Here is a 16,869-nt window from a genome sequence, read left to right as displayed (position 1 = left end):
TGCCCACTCAAGAAAAAACTTCAAACTGTAACCAGTGCCTGAAACCTGGTTCAGGTTATCAGTCAACCTACCAGAGTAGTTACAAACAGCACAGGAATGAAATCATCAGCATGTATTGATCACATCTTTACTAATGCTGCAGAAATTTGATTTAAAGCAGTATCCAAAGCCATCGGATGTAGTGATCACAATTTAGTAGCCATGTGTAGGAAAACCAAAGTTCCAAAGGCTGGGCCTAATATAGTGCATAAGAGGTCATACAATAAGTTTTGTAGTTATTCCTATGTTGATGATGTAAAGAATATTTGCTGGTCCGTGGTGTGTAATGAGGAGCAACCAGACGCTGCACTTGACACATTTATGAAATTGCTTATTCCAGTTACTAATAAGCATGCACCCATTAAGAAAATGACTTTAAAAACTGTTAAATCCCAGTGGATTGATGAGGAATTGAAAAAGTTTATGGTTGAGAGAGATAAGGCAAAAGGAATGGTAAATAAGTCTGGCTGCACAACCGATTGGCAAACATACTGCAAATTGAGAAATCATGTGACTAAACTGAATAAAAAGAAGAAGAAACTATACTATGAATCAAAGATAAATGATATAAAGAATGATAGTAAAAAGCTTTGGAGCACCTTAAATGACATTTTGGGCAAAAAGGCAAACCCAGCTCTATCATTCATTGAATCAGACGCCTCATTCATCACAAAACCCACTGATATTGCCAATTACTTTCATGATTTTTTTCATTGGCAAGATTAGCAAATTTAGGCATGACATGCCAGCAACAAACGCCAACACTACACATCCAAGTATAACTGATCAAATTATGAAAGAAAAGCATTGTAATTTGAATTTGGTAAAGTGAGTGTGGAAGAGGTGAATAAATGATTGTTGTCTATCAACAATGACAAGCCACCGTGGTCTGACAACTTGGATGGATTATTACTGAGGATAATAGCGGACGATATTGCCACTCCTATTTGCCATATCTTCAATCTAAGCCTACTAGAAAGTGTTGAGGGAAGCAAAAGTCATTCCGCTACGCAAGAATAGTAAAGCCCCCTTTACTGGCTCAAATAGCCGACCAATCAGCCTGTTACCAACCCTTAGTAAACTTTTGGAAAAAATTGTGTTTGACCAGATACAATGCTATTTTACTCTAAACAAATTGACAACAGACATTCAGCATGCTTATAGGGAAGGAAAATCAACAAGCACGGCACTTACACAAATGACTGATGGTTGGCTAAGAGAAATGTATGATAAAAAGATTATGGGAAGGCCTCCCGAGTGGCGCCGCGGTCTAAGCCACTGCATCGCAGTGTTGCGGTGTCACTACAGCCTGAGGTTCGATCCCATTTGGAGTCCCATAGGGCGGTTAACAATTGGGCCAGCATCGTCCGGGTTAGGGGAGGGTTTGGCCGGGGGGGCTTTACTTAGCTCATCGTGCTCTAGCGACTCCTTGAGGCGGGCCGGGTGCCTGCAGGCTGACTTCGGTCATTAGTTGAATTGTGTTTCCTCCGACACATTGGTGCAGCTGGCTTCAAGGTTAAGCGAGCTGGTGTTAAGAAGCGCAGCTTGGTGGGTCATGTTTCGGAGGACGCATGACTCGACCTTCGCCTCTCCTGAGCCCGTTGGGGAGTTGCAGCAATGAGACAAATTCATAATCACGAAATTGGGGAGAACTTTTTTTTTTAAATAAGTTTGACTTCAGTGTGGCTTTTGACATTATCGATCATAGTCTGCTGATGGAAAATGTTATTTGTTGTGGCTTTACACCCCCTGCTATATTGTGAATAAAGATTTACCTGTCTAACAGAACACAATGGGTGTTCTTTAATGGAATCCTCTCCAACATAATCCAGGTAGAATCAGGAATACCCCCAGGCAGCTGTCTAGGCCCCTTACTTTTTTCAATCTTCACTAATGAGCATAGCCATTTTTAAAGCATTATACCTCAAGGTTTACCAAATACGTAGCACAGCCCCTACATAAATCATCCATCTCTACCCTTAATAAATATTGTTCCACGTTGAGTGTCGTGACTTGACTTACTTTATTGTATTGACTGTTATTTATCGAATCACCTAACTATGTTTAATTGTCACTCGATTAAATTAATCATGTAACAATTAACTCATTAGGAATTTGGGGCACCACGGAAAAGTTGTTTAACGAGTTACCATCTCCCGAATTAAACAATTAGAAGATATGTTATACATCGATAACAGTCACTTATTAAATAATGACCTCTTATCAGTCTCATTCTGAACGTCGCATAATCCTTGAACCTGCAAGAACCCTAACCTTATTGATGAATCAGCAATACAGAAATTGACTTAATTATTGATTTACCAACTACAGTGAGGGAAAAAAGTATTTGATCCCCTGCTGATTTTGTAAGTTTGCCCACTGACAAAGAAATGATCAGTCTATAATTTTAATGGTAGGTTTATTTGAACAGTGAGAGACAGAATAACAACAACAAAATCCAGAAAAACGCATTTCAAAAATGTTATAAATTGATTTGCATTTTAATGAGGGAAATAAGTATTTGACCCCTCTGCAAAACATGACTTAGTACTTGGTGGCAAAACCCTTGTTGGCAATCACAGAGGTCAGACATTTCTTGTAGTTGGTCACCAGGTTTGCACACATCTCAGGAGGGATTTTGTTCCACTCCTCTTTGCAGATCTTCTCCAAGTCATTAAGGTTTTGAGGCTGACGTTTGGCAACTCGAACCTTCAGCTCCCTCCACAGATTTTCTATGGGATTAAGGTCTGGAGACTGGCTAGGCCACTCCAGGACCTTAATGTGCTTCTTCTTGAGCCACTCCTTTGTTGCCTTGGCCGTGTGTTTTGGGTCATTGTCATGCTGGAATACCCATCCACGACCCATTTTCAATGCCCTAGCTGAGGGAAGGAGGTTCTCACCCAAGATTTGATGGTACATGGCCCTGTCCATCGTCCCTTTGATGCGGTGAAGTTGTCCTGTCCCCTTAGCAGAAAAACACCCCCAAAGCATAATGTTTCCACCTCCATGTTTGACGGTCGGGATGGTGTTCTTGGGGGTCATAGGCAGCATTCCTCCTCCTCCTTCAAACACGGCGAGTTGAGTTGATGCCAAAGAGCTCGATTTTGGTCTCATCTGACCACAACACTTTCACCCAGTTCTCCTCTGAATCATTCAGATGTTCATTGGCAAACTTCAGAAGGCCCTGTATATGTGCTTTCTTGAGCAGGGGGACCTTGCGGGCGCTGCAGGATTTCAGTCCTCTACGGTGTAGTGTGTTACCAATTGTTTTCTTGGTGACTATGGTACCAGCTGCCTTGAGATCATTGACAAGATCCTCCTGTGTAGTTCTGGGCTGATTCCTCACGGTTCTCATGATCATTGCAACTCCACGAGGTGAGATCTTGCATGGAGCCCCAGGCCGAGGGAGATTGACAGTTATTTTGTGTTTCTTCCATTTGCGAATAATCGCACCAACTGTTGTCACCTTCTCACCAAGCTGCTTGGCGATGGTCTTGTAGCCCATTCCAGCCTTGTGTAGGTCTACAATCTTGTCCCTGACATCCTTGGAGAGCTCTTTGGTCTTGGCCATGGTGGAGAGTTTGGAATGTGATTGATTGATTGCTTCTGTGGACAGGTGTCTTTTATACAGGTAACAAGATGAGATTAAGAGCACTCCCTTTAAGAGTGTGCTCCTAATCTCAGCTCATTACCTGTATAAAAGACACCTGGGAACCAGAAATCTTTCTGATTGAGAGGGGGTCAAATACTTATTTCCCTCATTAAAATGCAAATCAATTTATAAAATTTTTGACATGCGTTTTATTGGATTTTTTGTTGTTATTCTGTCTCTCACTGTTCAAATAAACCTACCATTAAAATTATAGACTGATCATTTCTTTGTCAGTGGGCAAACGTACAAAATCAGCAGGGGATCAAATACTTTTTTTCCCTCACTGTAACTAAATAATAACATAGAATACAAACACACACACACACACACACACACAGGTTATTGATTACTAAAGTAATACAATGAGATCAGGTCCCTAGTGGAATGGACGAACAATCGCATGAATGCTTGGGTAGAAGGAGGGTCAGAATGGAAGGGAGAGACAGAGATTCAAACTATCGTTGTTACTTTGGGGATCCCAATTTCTGTCTTATCTGATGAGCCCATTTGATTTCTAATGGCCAAATAGAAGCAATTAGCTGCTTGATTGATGCGTAACTCTGGCCCAGGAGTAACTTTGACCCACATTTTATAGGAAAAACTCTGGGCCCTAATGATAACTAATGCCAATCACAGAGCGAGAGAGAGAACAAGGTGTGGCCCTCCCCGCTCGCCCTGTTCCACCCTCCTCTCCATCAGACTCCAACGTCTCCAATTAGCCCAGCACTCCACTCGTTGAAATGACAAACACATGAGCCCAGTCATCAATAACAGCTTACTGCTCCCTCAACAGCACTCTGGAAGCACTGTTAGACTCTAATAGACTGCCTGCCACCCTGCCAGGCCACTGCAGGGTCTACACACATACTTTACGACTCCAAAGCAGAGGGATGGAGGGATGTAAGTAATCAATTTCTTCATCATTTATGGATAGAGGGACTCATCCCAAACGGAACTCAATCTCATCCTCCAGCCCACTTACAGACAGCCTCCACCAGCCGTGCAGCCGTGCCTAAACACCCAAAAACAAATAAGTATGCCCTGAAAATCTAACAAAACAACATTATCTGTGTCCCACTATGCTTTGCGTCCAACACGACAGACTGTGGAGTTTTGTGGTGCATTACATTCATCTTGGTTACTGTGGGGACTTAAAGCAGGGGCTTTGCAAAAATGATGTTGAAGTTACAATGAACAGAAATATAAACGCAACATGTAAAGTGTTGGTCCCATGTTTCATGAGCTGAAATAAAAGATCCCATAAAATGTCCATACGAACTAAAAGCTTATTTGTGCACAAATTTGTTTACATCCCTGTTAGTGACCATTTCTCCTTTGCCAAGATAATCCATCCCTTGACAGGTGTGGCATATCAAGACGCTGATTAATAGCATGTTCATTACAATAAAAGGCCACTAAAATGTGCAGTTTTGTCACAAAACACAATGCCACAGATGTCTCAAGTTTTGAGGGAGTGTGCAATTGGCATGCTAACTGCATGAATGTCTACCAGAGCTGTTGCCAGAGAATTGAATGTTCATTTCTCCACCATAAGCCGCCTCCAATGTTGTTTTAGAGAATTTGGCAGTACGTCCAACAGGCCTCACAACCGCAGACCATGTGTAACCACGCCAGCCTTTTTCTTTTTTTTCTTTTGCAAAAATGTCTAAAAACCAGTTTTCACTTCGTCATTATCGGGTATTGTGTGTAGATTTATGAGATTTTTAAATTGTTTTATTCATTTTAGAATAAGGCTGTAACGTAATAAAATGTGGAAAAAGTCAAGGGGTCTGAATACTTTCCCGAATGCACAGTATAATGTTTATATTTTTGTTCAGCATAGTTTAATTGCTAAAAAGCTTTGAGGTGAATATAAAATCTAATAAATAACATAATCCAATCTCGTCGATACACCTCTACCAAGATCTATGACATCCTGGCTTTTAATGGTAAGCCCTGGATCAGTCGCTACCATAAAACTGAAGACTGTTTATAAACACTCCTAGAAAAGCCTTGGATTCTCTCTGTGCTTGTGTAGTGCTGAAAACCCCAATTGTCCACAGTGACAGACACACTCCAGTGACGGACACATAAAGAGAGAGTGTGAGCCAAAAGTCTATGGTGTGATACATGGGGTTTTATGGGCCAGACAGTTCTCAGAGACATGCTCTTCTTGAGTGACAGATTCTAGGCTTTTTCTCAGTTGTCTAAGAAGTCTGTTCTTTCCTTTCCTCACCTCCTCTCCTTTCCTTCATTTTACTAATCTGGAAGGACTGACCAACCAGTCTAACGGGAAACATCTGCTATATTGCTTTCACCTGTCAAGTCTTTTTCAATCAGTACAGATGAAGAGGAGACAAGGAGAGCATGGATTTTAAAGCAATAGAGATAGAGCCTGGCCTAGATTGTTCAAAGGACCAGCGACAAAACACAGGCGAGAACAGCCATCTGTTACCTCAGCCTGCTCACTTCACCTCACCTGCCGTGGGAAGACAACAAACTGGACGTGGTGACCCTGCTGAGGACACATAATGGAGGACACTTAGGAGAGGACGAATTCTTGGTGCTTCGTGAACGTTCATGCATAAGAAATGAGTGTCAGAAGGATGTTTAGTGAAAGCCTGAACTGAACAACCTCATGCTTCAGGAGACTTTATTAAGTGGCATCCTTCAGAGAATTGTCTTGTGCTCATTGGCGTCTGCCTATCACTAAACCTGTTCTGAGCAGCACTTCAGAAGCGTGTTTGTAGTTCTCCCCAGTCCCAGTCATTAGCAGGCAGCCAACACTCGTCTGCCCCTATCACTGGGCAAACACTATCGGCCCAATAAAAGGAGCAGAACAGTGCTTATTATGTCAGGGTCGGTTTGACAAACGCCCTGCAAACATTGACACAAATGAAGTTATGAGTGTTGGGGTTTTAAAGTGCTATCTTTATCAGTTTAAGTGGTCCATGGGCAGATTATATTTCAGAGAAATAAAAGGGCATGGTCATAGAGTCATAGAGAACAACCAGTCAAACAAAAAGAGAGAAATAGTACAGTGTGCTCCAAGGTTTAACTTTCTACCCTCTTAACTGATCTTGCAACAACCACACTCTCAGTGTTTCCCCTATACTCATTTAGCAGCACCGGGCCGCCGCTGCTAAATTGTTGCTGCCCCTCCAAAAAATATTATCAAAATATATTTATAATTTTTCGGATGGTAAAACATTTTCAGTGTAAACTTAAAAGACTAATACCAGATATAAAGTATGTAGAAAAGATAATGGGGCTATATATTTGAGAACTAACATACATACTAACCATACAGATAATACATGCACAGGTATACATACCTGGACAATGACATGAACTTTGACCAGGGTCTATAGGGAATAGGGACGTATCCTAGGAGACCATCAGGGGGTGGAGCTTTTTGAGTAATTGTTTACTCTCTGACACTCCTGCTGTACCGGGCTAGCATCGCCCTGGCCTGTGTGTTACAGTGCTGTAATTACATACTTATACACATGCAGGCAGCCAGACACACACACACACGCATACACACACATGCATGCACACACAAATTGGACATAATCAAACAAGCATTCTACTATTTTTCAACCCTTTCTTAACAATTGTGCGTAAATGTACCTTAATTAATTTAAAATACATTGTTCAAAAGGCTGAATAATTTATACAGTATACTGTGATGAAGTTGACTTTGTAGGTCGTTGACCTTGTATACAGTGGGAAAAAAATGTATTTAGTCAGCCACCAATTGTGCAAGTTCTCCCACTTAAAAAGATGAGAGAGGCCTGTAATTTTCATCATAGGTACACGTCAACTATGACAGACAAATTGAGAAAAAAAAATCCAGAAAATCACATTGTAGGATTTTTTATGAATTTATTTGCAGATTATGGTGGAAAATAAGTATTTGGTCACCTACAAACAAGCAAGATTTCTGGCTCTCACAGACCTGTAACTTCTTCTTTAAGAGGCTCCTCTGTCCTCCACTCGTTACCGGTATTAATGGCACCTGTTTGAGCTTGTTATCAGTATAAAAGACACCTGTCCACAACCTCAAACAGTCACACTCCAAACTCCACTATGGCCAAGACCAAAGAGCTGTCAAAGGGCACCAGAAACAAAATTGTAGACCTGCACCAGGCTGGGAAGACTGCATCTGCAATAGGTAAGCAGCTTGGTTTGAAGAAATCAACTGTGGGAGCAATTATTAGGAAATGGAAGACATACAAGACCACTGATAATCTCCCTCGATCTGGGGCTCCACGCAAGATCTCACCTTGTGGGGTCAAAATGATCACAAGAACGGTGAGCAAATATCCCAGAACCACACGGGGGGACGTAGTGAATGACCTGCAGAGAGCTGGGACCAAAGTAACAAAGCCTACAATCAGTAACACACTACGCCGCTAGGGACTCAAATCCTGCAGTGCAAGACATTTCCCCCTGCTTAAGCCAGTACATGTCCAGGCCCGTCTGAAGTTTGCTAGAGTGCATTTGGATGATCCAGAAGATCATTGGGAGAATGTCATATGGTCAGATGAAACCAAAATATAACTTTTTGGTAAAAACTCAACTCATCGTGTTTGGAGGACAAAGAATGCTGAGTTGCATCCAAAGAACACCATACCTACTGTGAAGCATGGGGGGGTGGAAACATCATGCTTTGGGGCTGTTTTTCTGCAAAGGGACCAGGACGACTGATCCGTGTAAAGGAAAGAATGAATGGGGCCATGTATCGTGAGATTTTGAGTGAAAATCTCCTTCCATCAGCAAGGGCATTGAAGATGAAATGTGGCTGGGTCTTTCAGCATGACAATGATCCCAAACACACCGCCCGGGCAACGAAGGAGTGGCTTCGTAAGAAGCATTTCAAGGTCCTGGAGTGGCCTAGCTAGTCTCCAGATCTCAACCCCATAGAAAATCTTTGGAGGGGAGTTGAAAGTCCGTGTTGCCCAGCGACAGCCCCAAAACATCACTACTCTAGAGGAGATCTGCATGGAGGAATGGGCCAAAATACCAGCAACAGTGTGTGAAAACCTTGTGAAGACTTACAGAAAACGTTTGACCTGTGTCATTGCCAACAAAGGGTATATAACAAAGTATTGAGAAACTTTTGTTATTGACCAAATACTTATTTTCCACCATAATTTGCAAATAAATTCATAAAAAATCCTACAATGTGATTTTCTGGATTTTTTTTCCTCATTTTGTCTGTCATAGTTGACGTGTACCTATGATGAAAATTACAGGCCTCTCTCATCTTTTTAAGTGGGAGAACATGCACAATTGGTGGCTGACTAAATACTTTTTTTCCCCACTGTAACAGATAGACAGACAGAAACACACAAAAGATCACTCCGAGCAGTTGCTCTGTTGTTGCTACATAAACACACCTTTACTTCCAGGAATCCTGGCTGCATGTCTGTTACTGAAACGCCAACCATGGCAGTTCTTTTCTAGGAACATCAAGCAACAACATGAAAGACTACATACATAAAGCGCTAAAATCCAATATGGATTTTAAAAGGCAAGTTGGGTATTGCAATGCTGCACTGGGCATTTCAATCAAACATCAAGGGTAGGTCACCCTGGGAAGTCTGGTTAAGTCCCAAATGGCACCCTTTTCCCTTTATAGTGCACTATTTTTGACCAAAAGTAGAGCACTATATAGGGAATAAGGTGCCACTTGGGAAGCAGAGACAGTCTTTAGCTGGACAGTTTGGCTGGATAGATGCCATTCAAATGGAAAACAATCTGTTTGATTTAATTGCGATTTGATGTTCCTAACATATTGCTCACAATATGTCTGCTGCAGAGACAAGAGAGAGAATGAGAAAATGAGTTTTGATCAGTCATGGAAATAAAAGTGCTGAAAACATGTTGGCTCACTATTTAAAAAGAAGATGGAGAACAAGCTATAAGATGAAAAATACCGGAGTTTTGCCACAGGTACAGCCGACTAGCACTAGCTAACGCTACCTGTAGCAAAAAGTTGTTTTTTTTACAAATCGATATTTGGAGTCAACAATATAACATTATCCAAAACAATATTGCAATATGTAACTGTATAGATTTTTTCCCCCATCACTACAGTTCATATGCCTACAGCTCTGCTTTGCACCAAACGTAGGCCAAAGGCCGGCAGATGGCAATATTGAGTCGATTCATCTTACCGTCCAAAGGGAATGCATGCAGCCGGCTGTACACATGTATCCCCCGTGGACCGGTTCGTACATAAAACCTTCTCCATTCAGGCTGCAAAGGTGTTGATTTCCTCCTTAACTCGATTTAAATGGCAAGAATGCAGAAAGAAATGGGGAAAATAAGCTTACTTTCTTTATGAAACACAATTTTCTAGCTAGAGTAGCTAATGCCTAGCAATGCTAGTCCCGGATGTTGCCTATCACGTTCAGCCAATCAAGTTGCAGCAGTCTGTTGTTTACCCCTGGCTGAATGTGGGGCGCAACATCAGGAAGTAGCAATAGCCACTTTAGCATGGTGGTGGAAAATGGTGTTTCAAAAAGAAAGTAGGTATATTTTCTCAGTTTCTTTCTGCCTTCTCACCATTAAATCGAGTTATGGAGGAAATCAACGCCTTTGCAGCCTGAATGGAAATGTTTTATGTATGAACCGGTCCACGGGGGATACGAGTGTGTAGCCAGCTGTACGCATTCCCTTTGGGCGGTAAAATGAAACGACTCAATATTGCCATCTGCCGGCCTTTGGGCTACACCAAATAGTGGCCCATCGATATTACTAAATTCATGATATCAGTACATCTAACTCCATATGCTTTATTCAATCCTAATTGTCTGCAATAGATCCTTACTTTAATCCAACTTGACAACCATAATTTGCAGCAACAAGGCGCACAAAACAAAAATCAGAAATACATGAGCACTTGAACAACAGAAAAAAGGGGATGACGTTCACTATTGTCAAGCTATCAGTTCTGACACAGGAAACAAAGAGGAGCAGCAACAGTGGTGTGTGTCTCCAACTCATCATCATGGCTGATAGCAACGATGTGAGGTTGCTACTGAGGGCTTAGGGAGTGGAAAACCCTTCTATCAATGTTACAAGCCCTGAGGGAAATTACCTCCACCACCTACAGAAGCCGTCATGGTCATCTAGTTTGTTGCTAGTCTAAGCTTGGCCTGTTGGCCCCTCCCTGGCTGCAAATCCTGTGTTTTACAGGTCTGTCCACTAAACAGCAGGGATATAACCATACCACTGGCAGACAGTACATGCCTTTAACTAGACGTTTACAACTCTTTTGGAAGCAAGACTGTCATCCACACACACACACACACACACACACACATTTTTATCCCCCCTTCCCTTTGTTTTCCACAGAGGTCCAGAGAGCTGTTGCTACTGCATGGTTTCCCCTCAGTAGCTTGCTCTTTGCACATGTGATCATCCAGGATAGTGTCAAGTGTTTAAGTGCTGAAGTAGTGCTACAGCCCTCTAGGTTACAGAGAGCTGGTAGTCCCATCCACCAAACGACCAGGTGTGAAACAGGGAAGAGACACAGGGGGTATGCTAATTTGGCATAGAGCAGGAACATTTTACATCTGGCTAGAAATTAATAAGGAAATCATCTCAACAGAGAAAAATGTCCTCATGTGTGCTATCTATATCCCCTCAATAGAATCCCCATACTTTAACGATGAAAGCTTCTCCATCCTAGAGGGGTAGATCAACCATTTCCAGGCCCAGGGACATGTCCTAGTCTGTGGCAACCTAAATGTCAGAACTGGACAAGAACCTGACACTCTTAGCACACAAGGGGACAAACACCTACCTGGAGGTGACAGTATTCCCTCCAAAATATGCCCCCCTAGACACAACTATGACAAAACAACCAACATAAATGGGTAACAACTCCTGCAGCTTTGTCGCACGCTGGGTCTGTACATAGTCAATGGTAGGCCTTGAGGAGACTCCTATGTAAGTACACCTAAAGCTCATCCCTTGGCAGTAGTACTGTAGATTACTTTATCACTGACCTCAACCCAGAGTCTCTCAGAGCGTTCACAGTCAGCTCACTAACACCCCTATCAGATCACAGCAAAATCCCAGTCTACCTGAACAGAGCAATACTCAATCATGAGGCATCAAAGCCAATGGAACTGCACCCTATTAAGAAATGCTATCGATTGAAGGAAAGTAGTGTAGAAACCTACCAAAAAACAATTAGGCAACAACAAATTCAATCCCTTTTAGACAACTTACTGGACAAAACATTTCACTGTAATAGTGAAGGTGTACACTTGGCAATAGAAAGCCTAAACAGTATATTTGACCTTTCAGCTTTCCTATCAAATCAAAAAATTTCAAGCAGACAACCTAAGAAAATTAACAACAATGACAAATTGTTTGATGACGAATGCAAAAACCTAAGAAAGAAATTGAGAAACCTATCCAACCAAAAACATAGAGACCCAGAAAACCTGAGTCTACGCCTTCACTATGGTGAATCACTAAAACAACACAGAAATACACTACGGAAAAAGGAGGAACAGCATGTCAGAAATCAGCTCAATGTAATTGAAGAATCTATAGAATCTAAACACTTCTGGGAAAATTGGAACACACTAAACAAACAACAACACGAAGAGTTATCTATCCAAAACAGAGATGTGTGGATAAACCACTTCTCCAATCTTTTTGTCTCTATAACGAAGAACAAACAGCAAACACATATACATGATCAATTACAAATCTTAGAATCAGCTATTAAAGACTACCAGAACCCACTGGATTATCCAAATTCCATTTGGCTATACTTAAACTCTTTAACATCATCCTCAGCTCTGGCATCTTCCCCAATATTTGGAACCAAGGACTGATAACCCGAATCCACAAAAGTGGAGACAAATTGGGAAAATCCTCTGCATTATCATTAACAGCAGACTTGTACATTTCCTCAGTGAAAACAATGTACTGAGCAAATGTCAAATTGGCTTTTTACCAAATTACCGTACGACAGACAACGTATTCACCCTGCACACCCTCATTGACAAACAAACAAACCAAAACAAAAGCAAAGTCTTCTCATGCTTTGTTGACTTCAAAAAAGCTTTTGACTCAATTTGGCATGATGGTCTGCTATATAAATTGATGGAAAGTGCTGTTGGGGGAAAAACATTATAAAATGAATGTACACAAACAACAAGTGTGCGGTTAAAATTGGCAAAAAAACACACACATTTCTTTCCACAGGGCCGTGGGGTGTGACAGGGATGCAGCTTAAGCCCCACCCTCTTCAACATATATATCAACGAATTGGCGAGGGCACTAGAACAGTCCGCAGCACCCGGCCTCACCCTACTAGAATCTGAAGTCAAATGTCTACTGTTTTCTGATGATCTGGTGCTTCTGTCCCCAACCAAGGAGGGCCTACAGCAGCACCTAGATATTCTGCACAGATTCTGTCAGATCTGGGCCCTGACAGTAAATCTCAGTAAGACAAAAATAATGGTGTTCCAAAAAAGGTCCAGTTGCCAGGACCACAAATACAAATTCCATCTTGACACCGTTGCCCTAGAGCACACAAAAAACTATACATACCTCGGCCTAAACATCAGCGCCAGAGGTAACTTCCACAAAGCTGTGAACGATCTTAGAGACAAGGCAAGAAGGGCCTTCTATGCCATGAAAAGGAACATAAAATTTGACATACCAATTAGGATCTGGTTAAGAATACTTGAATCAGTTATAGAACCTATTGCCATTTATTGTTTTGAGGTCTGGGGTCCGCTCACCAACCAAGAATTCACAAAATGGGACAAACACCAAATTGAGACTCTGCATGCAGAATTCTGCTAAGATATCCTCCGTGTACAACATAAAACACCAAATAATGCATGCAGAGCAGAATTAGGCCGAAACCACCTAATTATCAAAATCCAGAAAAGAGCCGTTAAATTCTACAACCACCTAAAAGGAAGGGATTCCCAAACCTTCCATAACAAAGCCATCACCTACAGAGAGATGAACCTGGAGAAGAGTCCCCTAAGCAAGCTGGTCATGGGGCACTGTTCACAAACACAAGCAGATCCCACAGAGCCCCAGGACAGCAACACAATTAAACCCAACCAAATCATGAGCAAACTAGAATGCTATTTGGCCTTAAGCAGAGAGTACACAGTGGGTAGAATACCTTTGACTATGTACAGACTCAGTGAGCATAGCCTTGCTATAGCCTTGCTATTGACAAAGGTCGTCGTAGGCAGACCTGGCTCTCAAGAGAAGAAAGGCTATGTGCACACTGCCCACAAAATGAGGTGGAAACGGAGCTGCACGTTCTAACCTCCTGCCAAATGTATGACCATACTAGAGACAAATATTTCCCTCAGATTACACAGACCCACAAAGAATTCGAAAACAAATCCAATTTTGATAAACTCCCATATATATTGGGTGAAATACCACAGTGTGCAATCACAGCAGCAAGATTTGTGACCTGTTGCCACAAGAAAAGGGCAACCAGTGAAGAACAAACACCATTGTAAATACAACCCATATTTATGTTGATTTATTTTCCCTTTTTTACTTTAACTATTTGCACATTGTTACAACACTGTATATATACATAATATGACATTTGAAACGTCTTTATTCTTTTGGAACTTGTGTGAGTGTAATATTTACTGTTCACTTTTTATTGTTTATTTCACTTTTGTTTATCCATTTCACTTGCTTTGGCAATGTTAACATATGTTTCCCATGCCAATAAAGCCCCTTGAATTAAAATTGAAAGAGAGAGAGTTCAATAACAGACTTATAAATTCAAAATGTCATGCAAATCACAGGGTTCATTTGAGATTTGAATAAGGCGAGCTAACAAACTGACTCTGTTGTGTGTGTACCGTTGTTGTTAACCCCCCAACAGAACCTGCAGTGCTACTGCTGCCATCTCCCACTCAGCCAACACAAACCACATCAGACACACACACACACATTGTGATGATAGTGAATGTAATGAGCTGTATCAGACACTCCTCTCCCGGCAGCTCAATCACAGGACCATATTGGTAATAAGACCTAATGAGCAGCAGCACAGTAGTTAGGCTTTGTTGTGTTATGGTGTGGTGGGTAGTACTAGTACACAATGCCTGTATCAAAGACTCAACGACATGGTAAATTACTGTCTCGCTGATGAATGCCCTGCTAAGTGCCCAGCCACTTGGCCAGTGACTTCTGCTTTACTTGGCATGGTGAATTAAGGACTCACTCAATAGGACCATATAGATACTTTATCCAGATTGATCAAACCAAAACATAATGTAGGCCTACCATCTACGTGGAATTATTATAGGCTAGCCTACTGCACAAAGTGCACATGGATGACAACTACATCACCGTGAGGGCATGGACATGGATAGCCCAATAATGGGATGAAGAAGCCTAATGTTACTCCTTATAGTCCAAGGACCTTACGTGTTCTGTTTGGAGGCAAATTGGCTCTGGCAGCCAAAACAGCCAAATACTCCATCTAAACGTGAATCGATTCTCAATTGCAGTATGGTTCTAGAAACATAAAGCCCTACTTTCATATCACATTATACAAAATATAACCTGTTTTAACACAGTTGCAGCCAAAAGTATTTTTCAGTGACAACATGTTTGTGGCGTCCCCCGTGTTCAGAGACGCAGATTGCTAATTAGCACAGGTAGTTCACTGTTTTCTGTCGGCTTTCTGTAAACAAGCGCTGTAATGTGGAAATATGGCGGTGTGGGAACCGTAACCCTATAAAGGTGTGTAGTATTTTTATTTATTATTATTATTATTATTATTATTATTATTATTATTTCTTGCTGATATGAAATATACTCTCCTTATGTTTCCAAAACCGTGTCGCAAGCGAAGCGTTTTAATGTTTAGAGCAGGGGTGTCAAACTCATTTTGCCCTGGGGTCCACATTGGTCTTCAACGATGTCTGGATGGCCGCACTGATAATTGGTTATATTTCCTAACTGTCAAAATCTGCAACAAAAAAAATAGTAATTTTCGACGCTCCCTGACTGTCTAGCTTTCATTTAGGTGATTATTAGCGAGCTGGACACAGTGAAAAACTATATGAATGTAGGTCCTTTATCATTTTACACACCTAGTTTAGAGCAAGCGTCAGAGCGCTTAACAAAATTCCCTCGGCCATAAGATACATACTATCATCAATAGGCGCTAAGGTAAATTAGTTAGCGTATATGAATGGTCTAGGTCCCTAGGACATGGACAGACAATGAATAGGAAGGACAGTATGCTGCTTTAACATTCTGAACATTATATATTACCTTGATATGCCAAAATTGTGAGTGCACGCTCTAATAATGGCTTTGTGTATTGCAATAATCGCAGCTCGTAACATACACAACCATTGAATGTCAACGCGCTACTACATTGTAACAAAGGGTGGACATGATGTTCGTCCGCATGTAAACTTGTCTTGACATTTCAGAGCGAGAATAAATGAGTGAAGAACAGACTACAGTATAGGCAACATGTACAGTGCATGCGAACATTGGTATAGGTAGCCTAATGCATGAATCCAGGTTATTTTGTTCCAAATGCTTCAATAGCCTACACATTTGACCATACCCTAAGCCCGTAAAAGAGTAGGAAATGTATGACAGGCATATGACATTGTGGGGTAAACAAATGTGTCCAACGGTATTTCAAAAAGTTTCACTCACCGAAATAATCACCGAAATAAGCAGTACGCCTGGACCAATATGTTTTGGAGAGCCTGCGAGCACAAGATTGATGTCCCGGCTGAAACCGTCGGTATTCTGACACTGACACAGAGTTCAATCACTAACATAAGAGACGAATAATATAGGCTACAACAACTGACAATTATTTTCTGTCGGACAACCGCTTTTATAAATCCAACCTGAAACACGCCCGCATCATACCACACACAAGCCTTCTCCCTATATTGTGAGCTGAAATTTGTCCCATCTTTCACACCCAATGATCTATATATACACCAGTTGACAGTCAGGGGATGTTGTTTTGAAGCCACCGCGCCTCCATCTTGGCACTCCCCCACCTCGTAAAAAATATTTTGGAAGTTATAGAAATGCATTTATTAAAGTATATATTTGTTTTTGCCACGTTTATTCTATTGCAGACACCGTAATGCATACGTTTAAAT

The 16,869-nt window shown here is 41.5% G+C and overlaps 1 protein-coding gene across 3 annotated transcripts in view; it reads right to left on the bottom strand.

Annotated features, from left to right (window-relative positions):
- The window catches only part of LOC121574087 (calcium/calmodulin-dependent protein kinase kinase 1-like), a 124,067-nt gene extending 107,418 nt beyond the window's left edge, over window positions 1–16,649 (bottom strand). For all 3 annotated transcript variants that reach the window (XM_041886679.2, XM_041886680.2, XM_045222675.1), the window contains exon 1: window positions 16,406–16,649. The gene's annotated coding sequence lies outside the window, so the exon portion shown is untranslated. The remainder of the gene's footprint in view (window positions 1–16,405) is intronic.
- Window positions 16,650–16,869: the final 220 nt, after the last annotated feature.

The sequence above is a fragment of the Coregonus clupeaformis genome, chromosome 9 (assembly GCF_020615455.1).
Source record: "Coregonus clupeaformis isolate EN_2021a chromosome 9, ASM2061545v1, whole genome shotgun sequence".
In the NCBI taxonomy this organism is placed as follows: Eukaryota; Metazoa; Chordata; class Actinopteri; order Salmoniformes; family Salmonidae; genus Coregonus; species Coregonus clupeaformis.
The sequence above is the reverse complement of the archived record's forward strand: the minus strand, read 5'-3'. Positions and strand labels throughout refer to the sequence as shown.